The sequence below is a fragment of the Alexandromys fortis genome, unplaced genomic scaffold (assembly GCF_014885135.2).
Source record: "Alexandromys fortis isolate MF-2015 unplaced genomic scaffold, M_Fortis_MF-2015_v1.1 scaffold_62, whole genome shotgun sequence".
NCBI lineage: Eukaryota > Metazoa > Chordata > Mammalia > Rodentia > Cricetidae > Alexandromys > Alexandromys fortis.
In genome coordinates this window covers 7,525,160-7,547,026 of record NW_026067942.1, presented here as the reverse complement: position 1 = coordinate 7,547,026, position 21,867 = coordinate 7,525,160, and the positions used below count along the sequence as shown (strand labels likewise).

Genomic DNA, 21,867 nt, shown 5'->3' with positions numbered 1-21,867 from the left:
GAGACAGGGTTTCTCTGTAGCTTTGGTGCCTGTCCCGGAACTAGCTCTTATAGACCAGGCTGGCCTCGAACTCCCAGAGATCCGCCTGCCTCTGCCTCCCGAGTGCTGGGATTAAAGGCGTGCGCCACCACTGCCCAGCTGTAACATTTTTTTTTTAACAGCAAGGCTCACCTCTTTCGCTGAGATAGTTCAGCAGAGAGAAAGGAATCTGTCTTCACTCTTAAAAAACAAACCTACAAATATTTGCCATTTAAACATGCTTCACGCTCCTTGAAGTTTTGAAGTTTTATGGGACTAAGAAGGATGTGGCTGGGGTCTGGGTCTCCTGTGTGCTCTAGGATGAACTACACTGAGTTGTGCTCCACAGAGACAAGTGCAAAGTGCTGTGCATGTCACCTTTGTCCCCAAAAGCTTAGTCATGGTGATGCCTCAACCTTCCACATTGATGTGTGATTTCCTTGGCAGGCATTGTTGAGTTCTGTTCTGTAAGGAGATCAATGAGACAGAACTCTGTCTTGTGACTTTTTCTAAGGAGGTGTGCACAAACATCTGCCCACACACATAGGGTACTCACACACCAAAGAAAGGACTCCATCCAATGTCCCTGGGTGAGCTGATGAGTTTTGGACTGGGACAGCTGCAGTGCTAGTCACGTAATCCACACATGAATGCACCTGCACACAGATCCCACCAACATTAGCCTCACTCCTAGGCATGCACATACAGGTATGCATGCACATATGTATGCACTTCCCACATACTTACACACACATATACATACATGCACCCAATACACACATACCTACATGCAGACCACCCCAACATTCTTCTATCTGACTCCTTGCATAACTGCATTTGTGTGCCATGTACACTCATGTGCACAACGCACACATACATGCACCCAATACACATATACCTGCATGCAGACCACCCCAACATTTTCCTACCTGACTCCTTGCACAACTTCATGTGAGTGCCATGTACACACGTGTACAACACACACATACATGCACCCCAAATACATATCTGCATGCAGACCACCCCAACATTCGCCTACCTGATCCTTTGCACAACTGCATGTGTGTGCCATGTACACACATGTGTACACACTTGTATTCACAGGTACACACACACAAAGTTTGTCTTTCTTCTTCCTATCACCCCATCACCCCATGCATCTTGGCAAACTGTGCTTCAACACTTAACTCTATGAGAAGCCCCTTGCCCCAGAGAACCTGATTCCTTTCCCTCTGGATTCCAGTGAGTATGATGATCTCATGCAGGTCAGAACCCCAGCACTCCCCAAATCTGCTTGCTATTTCTAGCTAAGAGAGGAGAAAATGTATTATCCCCCAATTACTAGCTTGTCCAGAGAGTTTATTCTTCTCCTGATGCAAATGCTTCTTGACAGGAATTTTATTTAAAGGCAAACTGGAGTTTGGCACTGGAGACCCCAGAGGTCTGTGGTGAAGGCAAACTCACCCTCCACATTTTCTCACACTCCTGGAATGAAATTTCACAGGGCTTGAAGAAAGACAGAGGACAGATGGCAGCGCCTCCTGGTTTGTGCTTGTGAAGATGTCAGTCTCTAACTTCACCGGACCTCACCTTCAGATGGATTTTTTGTGCTTATCCCGCCTTCGTCCCTACCTCCTCAGATGTCTTAGACTGTAGAGGGTTGATGAGCTGGTGCCTTCTGCCCAGGGACGTTGATTCATAGACTTTTGAGTGTTTATCTATGATGAGACATGGGTCCATGGTGACCATTCTTGGCATCTGCCCTGGTTTCATTTCTGTTTTTGTGATAAGACACTCTTAACAAAAGCAACTTGTGGGAGGAAATGATTTGTTTCAGCTTAAAGTTCCAGATTACAGTCCACCATTGAGGGGAAGCTAAGGCAGGAACTCAAGCAGGTGGTCACAGCACACCTACCATCAAGAATAGAGAGAAACAAATGGATGCGTGCTTGCTTGATCTCAACTAGCCTTCTGTCTGATATAGTCCAGGAACCCCTGAGTGTGTCTTCCCACCTCAGTTAATAATTGAGAAAACCCCACAAGCATACCTCCACAGCCTGCTCCAGACAGTTCCTCAGCAGGCACACTCAGTGTTGGCGGAAGCTGCTCACTTGTTTCCTGTAACATGAGGGGCTGTTTGTCGGAGGTTTCTGTCCCTCCTGGTACCCCACAGCTGGCAAGCCCCAAAGAGAATCACACAGAGATCTCTATAAGTTATAAAACTGATTGGCCCATTTTCTCAGGCTTCTAATTAGTTCTTGTAACTTATATTAACCCATTGTTCTTATCTATTTTAGCCATATGGCTCTGTACCTTTTTCAGCTGGCAGGTCACATCCTGTTTCCTTGGTGGTCTGTGCAGGACTGGGAGGAATCAACTTCCTCCTTCCCAGTATTCTCCTGTTCTCATTGTATTACCTCTACTTCCTGTCTGGTTTTCCCGCCTATACTTCCTGCCTGGCCAGTCAGCGTTTATTTAAACATGATTGACGGAATACAGACAATTCCAGGCCTCCCTCATGTTACAGTTTCTTGGCCTCCCAGACCCGAAATAATCACATAGAAACTATATTTATTGCAGTACTGTTTGGCCAGTAGCTTAAGTGTATTTTTAGCTAGCTCTTGCATCTTAAATTAATCCATTTTTATTATCTTATATTTTATATTTTACCATGAGGCTCATGGTTTCCAGTACTGGTGTCTTTCTCTTCTGGTGGTTACATGTTTTTTCCCTGACTCCACCTTCTTTTCTCCTCTGTCTGCTTGGAATTCCCCCTCTCTCTATTCTGCTAAGCCACTGGCTGAAACAACTTTACTCATTAACCAATTAAAGCAACACACATACAGAAGGACTTCCCACACCATTTCTCCTTTTCTGTTTAAATAAAAAGGAAGGTTTTAACTTCAACATAGTAAAATTACATGTAACAAAACAGGTATCAAGCAAGAATTACAGTTACAATATTTATATCTACTTTATCTTTTATTATAACTAAGGAAAACTATATATTTTTAACTTTGTCAAAGACTCCAGAAAGATATAATATTACCTAAATAAACAGGAAGTGTATTGTAAGCAACTTTTAAAACTCTAGAATTGACAGAGACATCTTGCTGCCTGGACAGTCACCCCAAAATTTTTTGTAACATTGGAACATCCAATCTCCAGCCTATAGGGCCATAGTATCTGGTAGACTTTTCCATGATGCAGGAAAATTTAAAGACAGTTTCACCTCTATTGGCAGTTTGTTAGTCACTTTCTTTTGTGTCCTGCAGAATGTCTGAAAGACTCTTTCATGAAGCAGGAGCTCCAAAGAATTGTCTCTCCTTTAGGCAAGTTTAGCAGTCATTTTTTTGTGGGTCCTGCATGTCCAGTTCATACAGCATACCATCAAGCAGTCCAGGCAAGAGCAGTTTCTTGCCCAAATGGCTAACAAACTCACTAAGGAGCCTTTTTGATGCTCACCATCATTTTGAAGTAGATTGGTGCTGCCAGGAGCAGATGAGTTTCATTGTCCTAAGTTCTTAAACACTTTACATACCATATTTTTGTTAATCTTTGAAAGGTTTGAAGAATCCATCTAAAATATATTTCTGTACATATAGAAAACCTAACTAACATGACTGCAAGCTTGACAATTATAGATGACTATCTATTAACCTGTATTTTCTAAATTATATATTACATTTATAAATGAGTTGCACAAACACAATGCCTTACTCAAGAGCAGAAATACATATATACAGTGTAACAAAATTGACCTTAACTTTGTATCAATAGACCAGGATCCATACCAATGCAAAGTATTCATCTGTATATCAGCTTGTCACAGCTACAACTAACTGTTGTAGCATCTGAATTTAAGGCCGTGAGAAGTGTTGGCTTCTCCATTCTGTGCCACGTCATCACCTGGATGTCAGGCCATGTCCCCAGGAGTATGAGATGAGAATTGAGAGCTGGGGCAGCCATGCATCTGGAGGGTCACTGGTGCTGGGGGAGTTTCTGTAGTGGACAGGAAAGATGTTCAACCAGGATGCATGGAAGTGAAATACTCTTCTGTGGGTTTGTGTGAACCCCCTTCCTGCTAACCAGGGGCTCTGTGAAGGCTCAGATGCTGTCAAGTTTCTTTAATCAGAACTCCTAGCATGGATGCAACTGGTCACGTAAAGATGGGGTGACTTTGTATCTCCACTGATGATTAAGCCTGCAGGTTTGGAACCCTGCCATTCTCATGAACTGCTGGCCTCTTATTGCCCATCCCCTCTAGCTTCTTGTCCTGGCATTCGTATGCAGGTGCTGTTCCATGTCTCAGGGTATCATTCCAACTCTTTAGACAGGTCACCTTGCTCTAAGATAAGGTGGAAAAAGGGCTTGATTTTCCTCTGGAAATTGAGACAAACTGGTAGCAAAAATACTTTTTAGGAAAATGTGTGTTTGTGTGCATGTGTGTACATGCATGTGTGTGTGTATTGTGTGTCTTAGTTGAAGATATGAAAATCAAGTATTCAGCATTATCTGTACTATTTATTCTGTGTGTAGGTGTTTTGCTAATCTCCTGTGGTGTAGTGATATTTCATTTGTATTTTAATAAGTAAAGCTTATCTGTAGATCAGAGTAAAACAGCAGCCCTGATCAGCCTTATAGACCAGGCAGTGGTGACACACACCTTTAATCCCAGTAGCCACACTAGTTTGCCATAGAAACTGGGTGGTAGTGGTGCATGCCTTTAATCCCAGCCCTAGAGAGGAAGATAAGATGGGAACAGACAGCTCTCAGACACAATCTCATTTTGATATTCCTGGAGGCAGGATGGCCATTTTGAACTGAGGTAGAGGTAAGAGAGCCAGTGGCTGGATGTTTTGCTTTTCTGACCTTCAAGTTGAACCCCAGTATCTGTCTTGGGTTTTTGTTAGTTGTGCTATACTGTGGTATATAACCTAGTTTGAGAATGGCTGGCAGGGACCCAGATCTGCTTTGTGCCCACTTCACTATCTTAATCTTACCCTCAAAGAAAAGAAGTATTGATCTAGATTGGGCAGCATTTGGGACTAGCATTTATCAGTCAGCTACTGCTGTGTAACAGGTCACCCCAAAGTTTACTGACTTGAGCAAACAATTGCTCAGTTCTCCAGCCTCAGTTCCGGGTGAAGGCTGGCTGGTCTAGTGCCACCTCTTAGATGCATTTGTGGTTGGTTTTGGTTTAGATTTATTGGCCAAGGAAAACTGACAGAGTTCCTAGGGAGATCTTGTCTGTTGTGTTAGGTTAAAGAGAAGCAGATTCCTGGGAAAAATAGCTTGGTGGGAAGCACCTTCTGAAATAGTGCAAGGCCAGAATTTATTTCATTCCTAGTACTAAACAAGTAAAACCCAAACCTGTTGTGAAATATTCCTTTACACTGTGTGAGGATGGTTTAGTAAGGAATGATTGTAACCAGCAAATGAAACCCCAGGAGGTAAATAATAGAGGGCATGGGAAGGGCATCAGCTGCCGCCACAGATAACGTTCCAAAGTCCTCCAAGAGGGCTCAGATTCTACAGAGCATAGGACTTAGAGTCTAGGCATGGAAGAGGAAAATTAACCCATAGCATCAAGCTAGCTACTCAGACAGGCAGACCCGGCACTGAACATAGAAGCCTCATATCACGGCAAGTGTTCCATGGGGTCTAAATATAGTCACAGAAGTTAAAAGTCCATTTATTTAATTAAGGTAGTGGGATTGAAAAGAACTTTTCAGTGAGTGGGTTCTGAGACTGTAAAGAAAGCTGGGTAGCGTTTCTTTTTAAAGATGTTTTTTCCTGGTATGGTAGGAATATTGGCCAGTAGCTAGGCAGGAAGAGCTAGGCAGAACTTCTGGGGACAGAGAGGTCTCAAGGAAGAAGACAGGAGTCACCAGACAGATGCAGAGCGTGTAGGGTGTGCAGAATGAAGATGAGGTAATGAGTGCATGGAAGAATACAGACTAAAAAATGTGGGCTAATTTAAGTTAAAAGAGCTAGTTAGAGCCGGGTGGTGGTGGCACACACCTTTAATCCCAGCACTTGGGAGGCAGAGGCAGGCAGATCTCTGTGAGTTTGAGGCCAGCCTGGTCTACAAGAGTTAGTTCCAGGACAGGATCGAAAGCTATGGGGAAACCCTTTCTCGAAAAACAAAACAAAAAAAAATCTAAACAAAACAAAAACAAAAGAGCTAGTTAGAAACAAGCCTGAGCTAAGGCTGAACTTTCATAATTAATAGTAAGTCTCTGTGTCATTATTTGTGAGCTGGTGGCTCAAAGAAAAATCCATCTATACAAATCAAACTAAGACAAGCGCACCCTAATCATGGTGGCCACAGTCATCCCACGCCCTTGGAGGAAGAGCAGGAATATTCCCTGAGTCTGAAGCCAGCCTGAGCTACATGGGGGCAGCCTGGGCTATATAGTAAGACTTTCTCTTAGAAAAGTAAACACAAAAACAAAAGCTGTAAATGTGAGGATGGCAGTGGGGGGAGGGGGTCAGAGCCGTCAGCCTATCTAGGAGCAAACTGACTCCAATCAGAGGCAGTGGCTCTGAGGGATGCCCAGTGGGCCGGGCTCCTGGGGCTGGTGTGCAGGAAGAGCCCTGGACAATCCCAAGCAACAAGCAGCACCCACAAAGCCCAAAGGGATCCTCTGCCTCCTTATTCACCCATGTCTCCTGCATCTCCCTCTAAGTCGGGATGTTGACTGTGTAGCGGCAGCAGATAGCAATGATGAGAAAGTCCAAGTTGCTCTGTGCCAGGCTGGCAGGGGGGAGCAGAGACAGAGCCGGGGCCATGCACAGCAGCAGCATCCAGCGGCAGGAGCCTCAAGGCCTCTCATCCTGTGAATTTAACTGCTGCAGCAGCCAGGGTACCTTGGGCTCCCCTTTGCCCTCTGACCACAGAAACAGCCCAGCCGCTGCCCTTCCCAGCACAGAGGTGGAGGCAGTTGCTAATTCTAGACTCTCCAGGCAGCACAACTCACAACTTAGGGTTTTCTTCTTGTTGGGTGTTCATGTGACCCTGAATAACAGAACAAGAGGCGAGGAAACCTCACCTGCTGCCAGCGAATAAAAGGAAAAATAGAATCCTTTGTCTTAAAATCCAGTCTTTTATGTCATAAGGCCATGTCCTTTCGCTGTGGGAAATCTGGGACCAGTTGCCCTTAGGAGAGGCAGGAGGCAGGCAGGACTGAGGGGTAAGACAGGGAACTTAGAGATGTGTCCGGGCTGCTCTAGGCCAGGACACCCAGTGAGAGACCGAGGGATGGAGCTGTTTGTGCTAACCATGACCTCTCTCCCACTTGGGGTGTCTTTTGGGTGGGCAGGCCACTTTCCTTTGGTAAGGTCTCAGGTGGGAGTCACCTACAGCAGGAGGGGTTGTGTTAAGGTTGTCAGACCGTAATGCTGCAGCCAAACCGATACAAACTGGGGTCTGAGCTTGGGGCACATACTTGGTTCATTAAGAGAATGTTTCTGAGGGTAGAGGTGGGCCCGAGAGACGGGGCAAAGGCAGGAACTCTGGGGCCTGGGCTTGGAGAATCATGACCCTTAATGAGTGACAGATAGGAGGCAGTGTGGGAAGAGATTGGGGTCCTGCACTGTGGCTGCCAGGTAACAAGGACCAGGAGAATGGAGGGGGTGGGGTCCTGTGCTCTGGGTGCCAGGTAGAAAGGACTGGGAGAATGGAGGGGGTTGCATCAGTTGGGTCTTCACAGTGTGCGCAGTGTAGTGATTTGGGTAACTGATCTGGAGAAAAATACTCCAGATTTGTTTATTGGTATTGGTAGCCTGCCTTAGATCAGTTCCTGGGTTTTTGAAAAGCCGTATTTTCATGCGGTATCCTGACCTTTGCCTCTGGAGACTGAGGGGCATGCAGGTCTGGTCCTCTGTAGCTGCAGGCAGCTTTGCTCAGTCAGCAGCCTGAACATGTACTTTTCTGAAGGGGTGTGTCCAGGGTTTCTTTTTCTTTATGGACATTTTCTAGGTATTTCAGGTTCATTTGTCTTTCCTTCTAAAAGTTTGTCATAAGTGTAGTTTCTTCTCTTCTGCTTTGTTTTTAGTCTTTTAAGTCTCTGTGTGTCTGTATTTACCTCGATTCCTGCCTCACTGCTGAGTTTACTCAATATCTCTTGTATGTTATCTGGGTGTGGCCCACTATCTGGAGACCCAGTGAATGTGTTTCTGAGACCCCTCCTGGAGGTGCCATCTTAGGGTAGCCTGGGCTTGCATTTCCTGGACACGTGGGACTGACTGGCCATAGTCGCATCTCCCTAAGGAGGGGTCAGTTCCTTCCAGGTCACCTCCTGATGAGAGGAACCTGGTTTACTTCCCGTTTACCTGCAGTATGACCTTGCCCTCTGGGCCTTGGCTTTTGTTCTTTTGTAACTTACAGGTCCAATGCCTCCTGCAGCTCTGGACTCTGTGGGTCTACCCCAAAGATGGCAGTGCAGGTTAAGGATCTGGTCCAGAGAGATCATGGCAAGGCAGTCTAAGGACTCCTCTTGCTTCATTGGGGCGGGAGGGGTCCCCACTTTCATTCCTTTACCATCACATTATCTTAGTCACTTTCCAAATTAATAAATATATTTATCTGGCAATTTTCCATATTTTCCCTCTACTTAGAGAATTGTTCAAAACAACATTATCAGAAACAGAAATCTTACTTAGAAACAGGAATCTTTCTGTAGAAACCCCAATATTTGCTTGAGTCAAACATGCCATTTGGAATGTCCAAGAAATGACAGCATACTTCAAAAGTAAGCAAGCGTTTCCAGTGAACACTGTATGCACTCACGCATCCAGGAGGCGTGCCATGTCCGAGGTGTCCCCTGGGTTCTGGGATCTTTGTCACACTGTCGGTGGGATAGGGTGTCAGATATATGGAGTTGCTTACTGGTGTGAGACCTGGAACGCTGTGTGTCCTGTCAGACACTCAGAGTCTCATTTGCGAATTAAGAAGATACCTTGCTCATGGGTGACTGTGAAAGTTAAGTATGTTAGGTATGTCTTAGCATAGGCACAGGGAAGTCCTGTAATGGCTCATCTTGATGGGCAGCTGACAGAAGTTAGACACGCTCCACGTGTGTTTGTGTGGATGTTTCCGGAGAGCACTAGCTGAGAAGGAAGACCCGCCCTAGACACTGGCTGGTCACACAGAGCAAATGCAAGGGCTGGGGGAGGCTGGAGGCTTGGGTGTCTGTTTCCGGACTGCAGACACCATGTGACAAGTCACTTCCCTCTCATGCTGCTATGAGGGACTGCAGCTTCTGCTGTGCACCCAAATGAACCCTTCCTTCTGCACATTGTTCCTGCCACGCAACAAGGAAGGCAAGGAATAGATGCATTATTGGTAATGTTGTGGTAACGTTATTTTGCCTCAAAGTCCCCCCCCCCCCGTGCAGATATATTTGTTATTGATGTCCACATGCAAAAACACTGGACCTGTACCTGACACTGCATACAAATGACCGCTCAAAATGGATCAAAGCTTAAATGAAAGATCTGGGAATATCAAATTAGGAAAAATACGCACGATGACTTAGGCATGGTGCCAGGACACAGACAGCCTAAGAGAAAAGCAGATCAACTGGGCATTAGCAAAATTAAAAAACTCATGAGGCAGGAGGATTGCTGTGAGTTCCAGGCCAATCTGACCTACTGGGTGAGACCCTGTCTCCAAAACTCAACAAAAACTAAAATAAAAAAACCTCTTTTTTTCCCTTAAAAGACATCATCAAGGAAATGAAAATACAGTTAGAGCATGAGGAAGGTTTGCAATCCATGTGTCAGATACGAACCTTCAAGCTCAGTGCTTCTCAGCCTTCCTAAGGCTGAGACCCTTTAAGACAGTTCTCATGTTGTGGTGACCCCCAACCATAAAACTATTTTTCTTGCTTTTTATAACTTTAATTTTGCTACTGTTATGAATCATAATGTAAATGTCTGTGTTTTCTGATGGTCTTAGGTGACCACTGTGAAAGGGTCATTGGTGACCACTGTGACCAAAGAGGTCACAACACAGAGGTTGAGAACCACTACTCTAGTTGGAAGCCATGGCTCCTTGAGAAATAGATAATTTGTCAAAGGAGATATTTGTCAAAGAAGATATGCAGAGACCATTAAGCCCGGGGAAGAGACCCAATGCATTGAGTCGTCAGGAGAAGTCACCTAGCCCCTCAGTGGGATGCTGCTTTACAACCCCTAGGATGACCATAATAAACAAGAAGTAGTAAACAAGTTTTGTCACAGATGCTAGGAAAGCCAAGTACTCTTGTATGTGGATAAAAATAGAAACTGAGTTTGTTAGGGATTTAAAATTTTCGATACAGAGTTACATAACCCAGCAATCTATTCTCAGGTATGTATCTAAGAGAAATAAAACTGCAGGTCCATACACAACCTGGTGCATGCATGCTCATGGCACCATTGTGTGGGACAGCCAAACAAAACCAACCCAGACAGCCATCAGCCAATGAACAGAAACTGCGTGAACTATCTCCACTCAGTGGAATGTTTAAAAACATCGGAGCTACCTGGAGACGTGGCAAGGGAAAGGAGGACAGAGGATTGGGGTGAAAGGCCTGGAGTAGACAAAGCGTCACAGATGGGAACTAGGGGTTACTGCGGACTGCGAGAAGCAGTTTGGACGGTGGCTAGAGGACGTGGGTTTCCTTTCTAGGGGGTGATTAGACTATGGTGCCGGTGATACAGCTTGCTGAATACACCACAGGCTGTGACTATGCACTCAAAACGCAGAGATTGTGTGGTTTGTGAAGGATTTCTCAGAAAGCTGCTCGAGATCACTTAAGAAGAAACAATAATTGGTCTGTGTTGTGTTAGCTCAGATCGGGTACTGGCTATAGAGAAACACACCCACGCATGCACCAGTTCCATCCCAGACTTGCTGAGGGAACCAGTCCTGCGGTTTCTCACGGGATCATGGGTAACTCATGGGCCTTACTGAAAGCCCACCCTAGCACAGCAAACCACAGAAGCTGCATCCGTGGAACCCCTGCAGGATTAGCAGGCCAAGCCGCAGACGAACCTCCTCCCCAGCAGTGGGTCCTGCCTGCGTAACCGTGGGTGGGGTCTTGTGGATCCTATAACCTTGGACATTGTAAGCTTTATGAGTCTCCCTCCTTTTTCTGGGAGGGAATTTTCGGTTGTGAGGAAATCGCTGCACCACAGCCAGACTTGGCCCTTCTCTCTGTTCCCCTATGCGTTGGTCTAATTGTCCATCTGTCCATCTGCCTTCTACCAACCCATTAATTTATCATTTCCCCTTCCTCCTGTCTCATGCAATTCTGTTTTCTCTCCCATCATTTCTCATTCTGTCAATCAGAACTATTGTTCACAGTAGTAATTGATGCTGAAGACCAGGAACCATGCCATTTGCTGCTTTTTATCACGCTACTCTGTCGTTTTTAATGTCCTTGTGCTTCATAACTTGGCATAAGGTGACTTTCCCTGGCTCTCCTGGGGACATGCTTTTTATCAATCCATCCGGAAACAGATGGATGCCTAGAAGTGGCAGGAACACCTGGACCACATCTCGGCTCTGCTGGGCCCTCAGAAAGATGTGTATGAAACTTCCCAGTTTTGATTGTTTGCTGTGATAACTCAACATTAAATATGCCTGGCACTCGCTGCTGCCTGCGGCCTGAGATTTCGTGCAGGTTGGATGCCTGGAAGCTGGTTCCTCATTGTTTTCACAATGTTGAGTGAGCCTGAGGTTGACCTGTTCCAGAGCAGCTTCCATTGTGAGTCTGTTCCCTCTAGGCCGCCTTAATCGGTGTGATGTCAGGCTCTTCCCTGGACCAGCCTTCCACACAGCTGCTGCTCTATTCTAACATCCATCAGCATCACCTGGACAGCCAATTTAAAATGTGACCACTTTGTTCTTACCTGTAAGAGATGCTGATGGAGTGGGTCTGGGATGGCCCCAGGGTTCTGTCCTGTGCAGAGTACCCCAGGGACTGATCTGCTAGTGGCCGCCTTGGTTAATACCCTGGGAAACTCCCCATTTCCCCTCCTGTGCTCCACAAGTGCCCATTTCTTCAGCCCAGAAGAGCTGACCTACCATAGTTTGCTGTTTGTGAGTATGGTATGTCTGAGTCTAAGACACCCTGAGGTTCTCAGAGGAGATAAAAGTCCATCCACCGACTGAGGAAAATAATCTCACCAATCTATCCCAATGGCCAGCATCTGGGTTTAGACACATACCATTTAGCATCAGAATTTTGCTCTGTAGGTTTACTGGGTTTTTATAGGTTGACAATGGGGTGGTTTGGGAAGTGACATGATTGTGGCTATGGGTGTGACAAGCAGATGTTATTGCAGCAAATGCCTGGCTCTGAGAGGAGCAGGGGTTGGTAAAGTGTCTCTCGATCTGCACCCACCTTAACACTCTGTATGGAAATCTAACACTTTCCCTGGTAAGGGAAAACCCCATTAGGACTGGCTTTCCTCACAGTGAGATTCTGCTGTGGAAGTCCTTGTGACCTGTGAGAGTGTTCTAGAAACGACGTTAGGGAGACATTCCCTGCCCGCTGTTCTGAAAAAAAAAAAATGTTCTTTCCCTCTCTTTTCCCATTGTGTGTGTGTGTGTGTGTGTGTGTGTGTGTGTGTACATGTGTGCATATGGGTGTGTATGATGTGAAGACGCTAGGTAGATGTCAGAATTTCCACCTTATTTATTGGTATAGGTTCTCTCATCGAAGCCCCAAGCTCACCCATGTGGTAGGAGGTTCTCCTGCTAGCCAGCTCACTCTGGGGAATTCCATCTCTGCCTTCCAAGGCTGCTGTTACCAGGGAGTGGCCAAGCTCACCTGACATTTTGTATGAGTCCTGGGAATCTGAACTCTGGTCCTACTCCTACCCATCAAGTATTTAACTGCTGAGTCGTCTCCCCAGCTACCAATAAAGTCCTAGCTCCAGTCACCGCACAGCACACTAGAACTCACCTCGGCTCTCTGACCCCAACCATCCCTCCCTTCCCCTGCCTCTTTCTCTTGAGCCCAGCCCCCAGTGCCTGGGGTGACGATATGCTAATTGCCCTGATTTAAAGGTCTCATACATGTGCCTAACCATGTGTCAGCCCCAAACCATAGACTACTGTCAGACATCCTTGTTAATTTGGGAGTTTGCTATCCAAAACATGGACATGGATAGCCAAGGGAATACACCACACTCTAGTAGAGTGTAGAGTTATATACAGATCCAGAGACCTTAGGGAGTCCCTGGCCTGCCTCCATCCTGCCACCCCAGATTGTAGAAGAGGTCACTGAGGCGTAGGAGGTACAGCTAACTGTGGCCCTCTCGAGCTAGAGGCCAAGTCCTACTTCAGGAGGTCGGCATTTCCCAAGATTCTCAGAGCGTAATTAATGAAGAAAATAGCCTCGTGTGGTGTTGGAACGAGAGTGGCCCCCACAGGTTCATAATTTGACTGCTTGGTCCTCGGTTGTACTTGGGAAGGTGCTGAATACTCCAAGGGCAGCTCTCAGCACCAGGGTTCAAGTTCCTGTTTGGGCTCCAGAATATCACTGATGGGGGAGCCTCCCGTCAGCACCAGGGTAGCAAACAGACCTCAGAGCAGTGAGGGCTTAGGAAAATTCCTTATCTATCTGAGGGCTAGACCTTTTCTAAGGGGAAATATAAGGAATCACATGCTTTCTGATGGTAACTTGGCCTTTTACTTCGTCTTAAATAATCCTCTCTCAGAATCTCCGTCTCCACACAGCTACATTCTCTACATACAGCTACATCTCTCTCTTTACTTACATACATACCTCTCTCTCCTACACGGCTATGCATCTCTATACACAGTTACATCTATTTTCACACGGCTACATTTCTTTACGTACATTTCTCTTCTGATCTCTTCTATACAGCTTTATCTCCCTTGTCTCCACAGTTACAAATCTCCACATGGCTGTACATCTCATGTACACACTCTCTCCAGACAGCACTGTACACGGTTCCTAGGCACAGCTCCTCTGAGTAGCAGCAGCTCTTTCACACATCTCTCTCTCACACACACTTCTCCCTCTGCCCATTCAACTGCATGTTTTACTCAGCACACAGGCACAGACACACACACTACACATTACACACACACTCTGCACACACTGCATGCACACACACTGCACACACATGCTACGCACGCTGCACACACACACACTACACACCCTGCAACACAATACTGCACACACAGATACTGCGCACACATACTAAACACACTGCACACACACATACTGTACACACACTGCACACACACACACACACACACACACACACACACCCTCTGCACAGCTCTTACATAGCTCTACACGCCCACCTCTCTATCAAGGTACCTCCTCTCACAGCCAAATTCTGGACAACTATATGTTACGTTTTCAGGACCTGACCTATCCTTATAACACAAGATAAGTCACATGGTTTCTCTTTGGCTACCGATGTCACATTGACCAGCCAGTAGGTAATGCTTGGCCATGCACAGAGCTCTAAACTGGTAAGGGTTCCCAGACAGAAAACATTGAAACTCAAGGTGTAACGATAACAGTTAGTTAGTAGGGAGTGCGTGCAGAAAGCCCTTTACTTCCGAGGTTGATTTCTACCAAAGTTGCCTCAAGCCTGACCTTGAATTGGCAACAAACACCTGGGAAAACGATCTGGTGCATTTGGCTGTAGGGGCAACCAGGTATTTGTCTCCAGGGGCAACCAGTTCGCTTTGAATATGCTCTGAAGTCTAAAATTAGCTGTCTTTGTGACTGAAAGTACTGTTACTTTCTTATGTCAGTCTGAATAATGAAAGATATCCTAGTGTTACTTCTGTTCATCAAAATTATACTGTTTAAGAAGAAATCATCTTCCTGACCTTCCACAGCTGCATGTGTGTACATAAATGGAATATTTACATGAGACAAACACACAAGCAGTGGGGATACACCCATAGCTGTTGTTAGGGAAGGAATGTGGTAGCTCATGAGAGAAATTACAGACAGAGCAACTGGTCATTTACAGTCAGTAACTCCATAGCTTTGCCTAGTGGGGCTCCCCATCAGAGAGTTATATGTCTGGAGGGTCGACTTGTTAAATACTAGTTGTCACCTGCTGTATACTATGGTGGCAACCCTCAGCAGGAAGGATTAAGAGGGGTGACCTTGCTGGAAGGATATTTGATAGTAGAAATGGGCTTTGGAACGCCATTCCCAGTGAGCTCTGCTCCTGGTGCTGTGGGTCAGAATGTAAGCTCTTGGCTATTGCTTTAGCAAGTTGCCTGCCTGCTCCATGGTCTGCCATGATGGTCATGGACTCTAGCCCTCTGAAGCTGAAGCCACAAATAAACCCTGTATTTTGTAAGTTAAGTTGCATTGGTCATGGTGTCTTAGCACAGCATTAGGAAAGAAACTAAAACAGCTTGGAAGAATGAAGCATTGCATTTTAAAAGAATACTTTGGAAAATTGGTTTGGGAACTGCTCCTTACCTATCAGGCTCTGCTTTGGATGTCTGTGATAAGCACTGCTGCTATGTTCTAGGGACATGTAACTGTGAATGTATAATTTCCTAAACACTTGGACACCTTGGCTGGTGGACTGGGACACTCTGATGGGAGTCTTCAGCAGCCAAAGCCTAGCAGCTTTGCAACTAGTAAAGCTGTTTCTTGAAGTTTCATTTGTTGCCTATGACCTCTGGTGTGGTCATTTGGAGACAAAAGTCTCTTACCATTTACTATTGGACTTGCCTTGGCCTTTGCTTCTGTTATAGATCCAGTCCTCACAGGCATCTCTCAAATGGTTGTCACTGTAATTTCTGTGTTATAGATGAGGAGGTTGGACAGTGTATCTGATCTCCAGCTCAGCAGACAAGCTGAGGGTCTCACCATACCCACTTCCTAGACTCAATGAATTGGACACTGTTTCTTTTTTTTTTTTTAAAAAGAAAGAAACACCTATATATTTAACAATAAATGCAACACAATACAGCTACTTCCAGCACTGTAGACACATACTGCCCTGTCTGGACCCTGCCTCCATCGGGAGATGAACAGTCAGTCTAGCTGTGCTCCCATGCAGAGGTCTGTGCCTCTACTGTTTGTCTCTCCCTTTGAGTCCCCTCTGCTTTCTCCTGGGACTTGGCTGTGACTGAAACCTTGGTCTTCTGCCACAGTCTTTCTGTTGTTGCTACTCTGGGTCCCTCCTGTGTGATATAGGCATGAGTCTGGACTGTGGGGTTCCTTAGCTAGCTTGCTGCGCTCTGGAGTTTTTCCTCACCCTCTCTAGCTCAAAGGAACTGTGGCCAGAAGGACAAGACTCCTGCCTGAGTGTCTGCCGCATCTCTCTGTGCCACGATTGGCACCTGCTCTCTAAACACCCAAGGGGGAAAGGTCAGAAAATTACTGCCAATCTCAACATTTGGTTCCTCCAAAACCTGCTGATCGTTCTTTTTTATTGCTCAGGTACTTGTTTGCATATTTTGTTTTGGTGTTGTGGGGGTTCCAGTCACCTTTCCTTATAGTAAATGTAACATGGGGTCGTTCTTTTGAGTACAGTGTATGGTGAATAGCAGAATTAGAACTCCCTACTTAATTTTAGTTATGTGTGATTGTGTGTGCGTGTGTGTGTGAGAGTGCATGTGTTTCTGTATATATGTGTGTGTCTGTGAGTGTCCGTGTGAATGTGGGTGCATGTGTCTGTGTAGATTAACATGCACATGTGTAAAATACTATGCTTGTTCTGAGCACTCTGCGCTATGCTGTGCTATGGTACGGTTTGCGAGCTGGGAAAGGGGCTGGGGGTTTAAACACAGACACACAGATGACAGAGACACGGGGACTCAGGTCATCCTAGAAACAAGAATGCCAACTTTATTGTGCTCCAGGGAAGCTTATATGGGGATCCTTAACTGATAACCATGCCCCAGCTCTTGGGATTTCCAGCTACAAAACTCACCAGAATTCACTTGCCCGCCATCAGGAACTCATGAGGGTCTCATGCTCAGAGCAGCTGCAGGCACAGGAAAACAAGTTGTTTCACCCCAGCAGGCAAAGAAAGTCAAGGGGCCAGAGGTCTGCAGCCCCCAACATACATGAATGTCCTTGTTTGTGTTGGAGATCAGAAGTTAACCTTGGTGTCATTCTTAGGAATGTTGACTTATGTTTTGAGATAGAGTCTCTCATCCACCTAAGCTCTCCAATTGGTCTAGGTTTGTAGTCAGCAAGCCCCAGTGAGTCCTCTGTCTCTTCTTCCCAAGTATTGGGATACAGACATAAACTATGATGTTATATGTTGATATATGCTCTAGGACTTGAACTCAGGTCAGGTCTTCACACTTTCACAGTGAGCATTTTTTTTTTTTTTACTGACTGGTTATCTTATTTAGGGTTCCTAATGCTGTGATGAAAAACTATGACCAAAAATAAAGTTGTGGAAGGGTTTATTTGGCTGATACTTCCATACTGTAGTTCCTCATTGAAGGCAGTCAGGACAGGAACTCAGACACGGCAGATCCTGGAGGCAGGAACTGACACAGAGGCCATGGAGGAGAGTTGCTTACTGGCTTGCTCCTCCTTGTTCAGCCTTCTTTCTTATAGAACCCAAGACCACCTGCCCAAGGATGACACCACCCACAATGGACTGGGCCCTTTCATATCAGTCAGTAATTAAGAAAACGCTGGCCAGTGCTGGTGGCACACACCTTCAGCCCCAGTCCTGAGGAGGCAGAGGCAGATGGGTCTCTGTGAGTTTAAGACCAGCGTGGTGTATACAGTGAGTTCCAGGACAGCCAGGGCTACACAGAGAAACCCTGTCTCAAAAATTAGGAGAGATGGGGTGGGGAGGGGGAGAGAGACAGAGAGAGAGAGAGAGAGAGAGAGAGAGAGAGAGAGAGAGAGAGAGAGAGAGAGAGAGAGAGAGAGAGAGAGAGAGAGAGAGAGAGAGAGAGAGCGCCTTACTTTAACTTCTGTCAAATTGACATAAAACTATCCAGGTTTCTGGGTTCTGTCTCCAGACATGTTTGGCTATTTCACAAGAGAATTTGTTGACTGAGCAACAGGACTTGAAAGCCTATTTGTAAAATCTCTTGCACATAACTATCCATGGTATGGCACTAAAAAGAAAAGCTCTCCCCCCTCACTAGTTCCCAGCCTTGCCTCTGGCTTTGGTGGGGACATTCAGGTTCATCCTTTCCTGGCCTCTGAAGGCTGTTCTGCTTTGTGTGATCTGCCTTTCTCCTCTTAGCTCTGATCAGGAGGCTGTGAACACAACTCTGAGCCCTGGGGTCAATAGTGAAGAAAGATAAAAGCACCAAGATAAGAAGGCTTGAATCCTATTGTTTTTTTTTTTCCTTTCATGGGAAGAGTAATAGCTCTTGCAAGTAACAAATGTGTTTCTCTGAAAATATGTAGAATCTAATGAGAAACATTTCAAAGCAGCAGACAAGAAAGAAGAATGACCTGTGATCTCAGAGCCAGAGACAACCACTTCTTGCCTGCTCTTTGCTGGCTTGTCTTGCAAAAAGGCATCTTCATCTTCAATTTGCAAGTTTTTGATAATACCAACTGTGGACCATAAAAATGATTATGAGCCCAAACTCTAAATGAAATGTCTTGTTGAATATTTAAAATAACGCTGAGGAATTTAATAACAAGCTGACTGTATCTGCACACCTCCAGTTTACTCATTATTTCTAAAACATAAGAAAATGTAATATCCCAGTTATTCCAATTTGCAGTAAAATTACATACCCTCATAATGGGCTAAAGTAATGGATGATTTCTTCTTAGCTTTCTAAGACTGTCATGGCAGAACTGGATGATTAGGATTTAGAAAATAGCCCTGAAGGCTGCAAGGCTGCCACCAATACCCTGGGAAGTCTGCTGTCATTGAGAGTCTGGGTAGATCCCTCTCATTCTTCCAAGTATCCTTGGTGTCAGCCCTAGCAGTGGCTGTCTGTCCTCCATGCTAGTCTGGGTGGTAGCTGTCCATCATTGGTGTCCTTGACTTGTGGCTGTGTCTCTTCTGACTTGTCTCATCACATGCCGCTCACCCTGTCTTTCTGTCTGTGTCTGTTTTTTTTCCTTCTCTCAGAGCATGGCAGTCTTCTTGGATTTAGAGCCTCTGCTAAGTGGAGATTGACTCAGCCTGATTCCTTCTGAGGGAGCCCTCCCCCCAGCCACATTCTGAGGCAGGGGCCCTAGATCTGTCCCTTCCTACTCTTGCCCTACCCACTGGGACCATTTTCTTCTGTCCAGGGAGATGATCAGTATCTGTGTGAGGCACATCTTGTAGGCATCCTTGCACAGCTATGACCACCTTCTTGGCCTTCCGTCCTCACCACCAAAGAACTTCTCCCGCTCTGAGATTCTCTACATCCCTAGCCCAATATGTCTATAAATCACAGTTAGAGCCTGGCTGTGTCTGAAGTCCTCACTCTGGTGTTTACAAGAGCACAAGTTTGGGGACAAATATGGGAAGAATCAGAAGTTAAATTTAAATTCAGTTATTGGCGCATCTGCTAGGCGTGGGCACTGGGCTAGTTCCCTGTTCCTGTAGCATCATTTATTTTTTGTGGTTTGTAACTTGTCCTGCTGAATGTACACTTTCAGGTAAGTTGGGTCTCACAGTAGGCAGACTTTCACAGGGTTTTAAATCTCACAGCGACTAAAGGAAGACTTGTGGTTCTTGTTGATTTTGCTTCTTGACTGCTGACTGCTTCCAAACCCAGGCTTCCTTCCTATGTCCCACCTCTGGGCAGGAGACTCAAAGGAACTTTGCTCCTCCATCCCTCCTCACCTACCCTCCCAACACTTACCATGTGCACACACACGCACATACCCTCACCGTGTGCTCGTGCTTTTGGGAAGCCCTGGCCATGAAAACCCTGTCAACTCACAGCACAGAACAGAGAGAGCCTCTCGCTCCTCCCTCATCTCAAGAGAGGACAGCAGGAGCACAGGACAGTGGGGCACAAGGACAGTGGGGACACAGGACAACGGGGGAACAGGACCACAGCTGTTCAGGCTGATTTTTCTAGGTGACTCATCCCATTCATCTCATCACGCTGCCAGCACATACCTCCTGCCAGGGAGCTGAAGCTATGCATGCGTTATCCAGGCCGCCATCCCTCTGTCTTAGGAGTCTTTGCCTCTCTTTCTTCTGCTACCACCCATCTCTGGACTCAGTAGTCACTGGCTGAGGTCTGAAGCCTTGCCCTCAGTATCCAGCCTGCGTATTCAGTACTATGTGGTTGTTAATCCCCAGAGTCCGAATCTACGCTCACTCAGTGTCAAAGCTGGCTGGTTTTGTAGCTTTGTACATGCATTTTCAGCCGCTCCATAGAGAAATTAGTGGCCGTGTGTGTGGTATGCATGATGATACAGAATGCAAGATTAATCTGAAGACTGCACAGAGGCATAAGCTTGCATTATGCAAGATGCAAGTGCAGGTTGTATTAGGCACATTGGAATTAACATGCCTACATATAGGAATTGTAGGAAATTTGGGGTTCAGTTCAAGTGACACCAGGATGGAGGCTTTGGAAAAAAAACAGTCCATTGTAAGTGTAATAATTTTATAATATATTCAGGCTCAGACATCCAGAATTGTTTGATTTCATGTTAAACAACCCAGTTGGTATATATGGAAACAGCTTCCTGTAATTTGAAGCCCTGGAGTCGGCCCAAGTGTATAGTGCTGGCTCCACAAATGCTTAAGGAGGGTGAAAGGGACAAATGCAATATTGTGTATATTTGGCTGTGTATTCAACTCTCGTATGTAAACCAAAGGGCTGTGCTTGGATACATGGCTGTCTTCAGTTTGGGATCTTGTCTGGATTCCTACACAGGCACCCTTTCCTCCTTGAGTCTAAGATCTGAAATAGGGAGTCTTTCAGGAGTCCTGGCATAAAAACAGCTCAAAACAAACACTAGCTCTGTGGCACCCCTAGAAGCCCATGCTGCAGTCCTGGCACTCAAGCTGAGGGTAGCAGGCTGGAACGTTCACGGCCAGCATGAGCCTCGACATCATGGGATCTGGTCTCAAACACACTGCTGTGGATGGAGATTAGTGGAAGAGTGCTTGCCTTGCATCTACAAAGCCCTGGGCCACCTCCCAGCATCAGGGAAGGGAGGAGATGGTTAGGCTTGGAGGCTTGTGTCAGGGTAGCTGCAGTGCTGCGGTTATGTTCACAATAAACACAGACAGCAAAGACAGCAAATAATGGAGCCAAGCAATGGTCGAGGTAGAGTGGATTTTAAAGTCAAGGAAACAAAAGGCTCAGACAACCAATGTCCAGAGCCAGCTCACAATAAGGGCTTAGGAAGCCTTAGCGTAGGTCTACCCCAGGGCACTTCTTCCTCCTGGCTCCTCATCCTAGAGGCTGTGCTGAAACATGCATTGGTAAGCTTCCACGGAAGGGTTGAGCTGTCTGCGCATTCCAGGGCTTAACAGAGAGGAGCAAAATATCCTTTTCTTTATTGAAGGAATAAATGCAGGGCCATGGGGACAGCTCAGGGGTAAGAGTACTTTCTGAGTGAACGTGAGTTTAGAGACTGTGTAAAAGCCAGGCGTGACCACAGATCTGTATAATCCCAGGACTGGGGACTGGGGGAAGCTGAAAAAGGAGGGTCACTCTGGACAGTCAGCCTAGCTGAAAAGCAACATTTCAGGCTCAGCGGGACATCCCATCTGGAGGGAGAAAGGCAAAGGCATGATGGGACATGTGTTATTTGCTGCTGTGAAAGAACATTACAACTGAGATGACTTGTAGAAGAAAGTGTTTATTTGCAGCTTATGGTTCTGGACGGATGAGTCCATCACCATCAGATGGATCACAGGCAGGCAGCAGGCAGG

General features: G+C 46.0%; 1 protein-coding gene across 1 annotated transcript in view; it reads left to right on the top strand.

The window, feature by feature from the left end:
- Hhat (hedgehog acyltransferase) overlaps nt 1-21,867 on the top strand; it is a 210,733-nt gene that overhangs the window by 171,958 nt on the left and 16,908 nt on the right. The gene's annotated exons all lie outside the window — the stretch shown is intronic.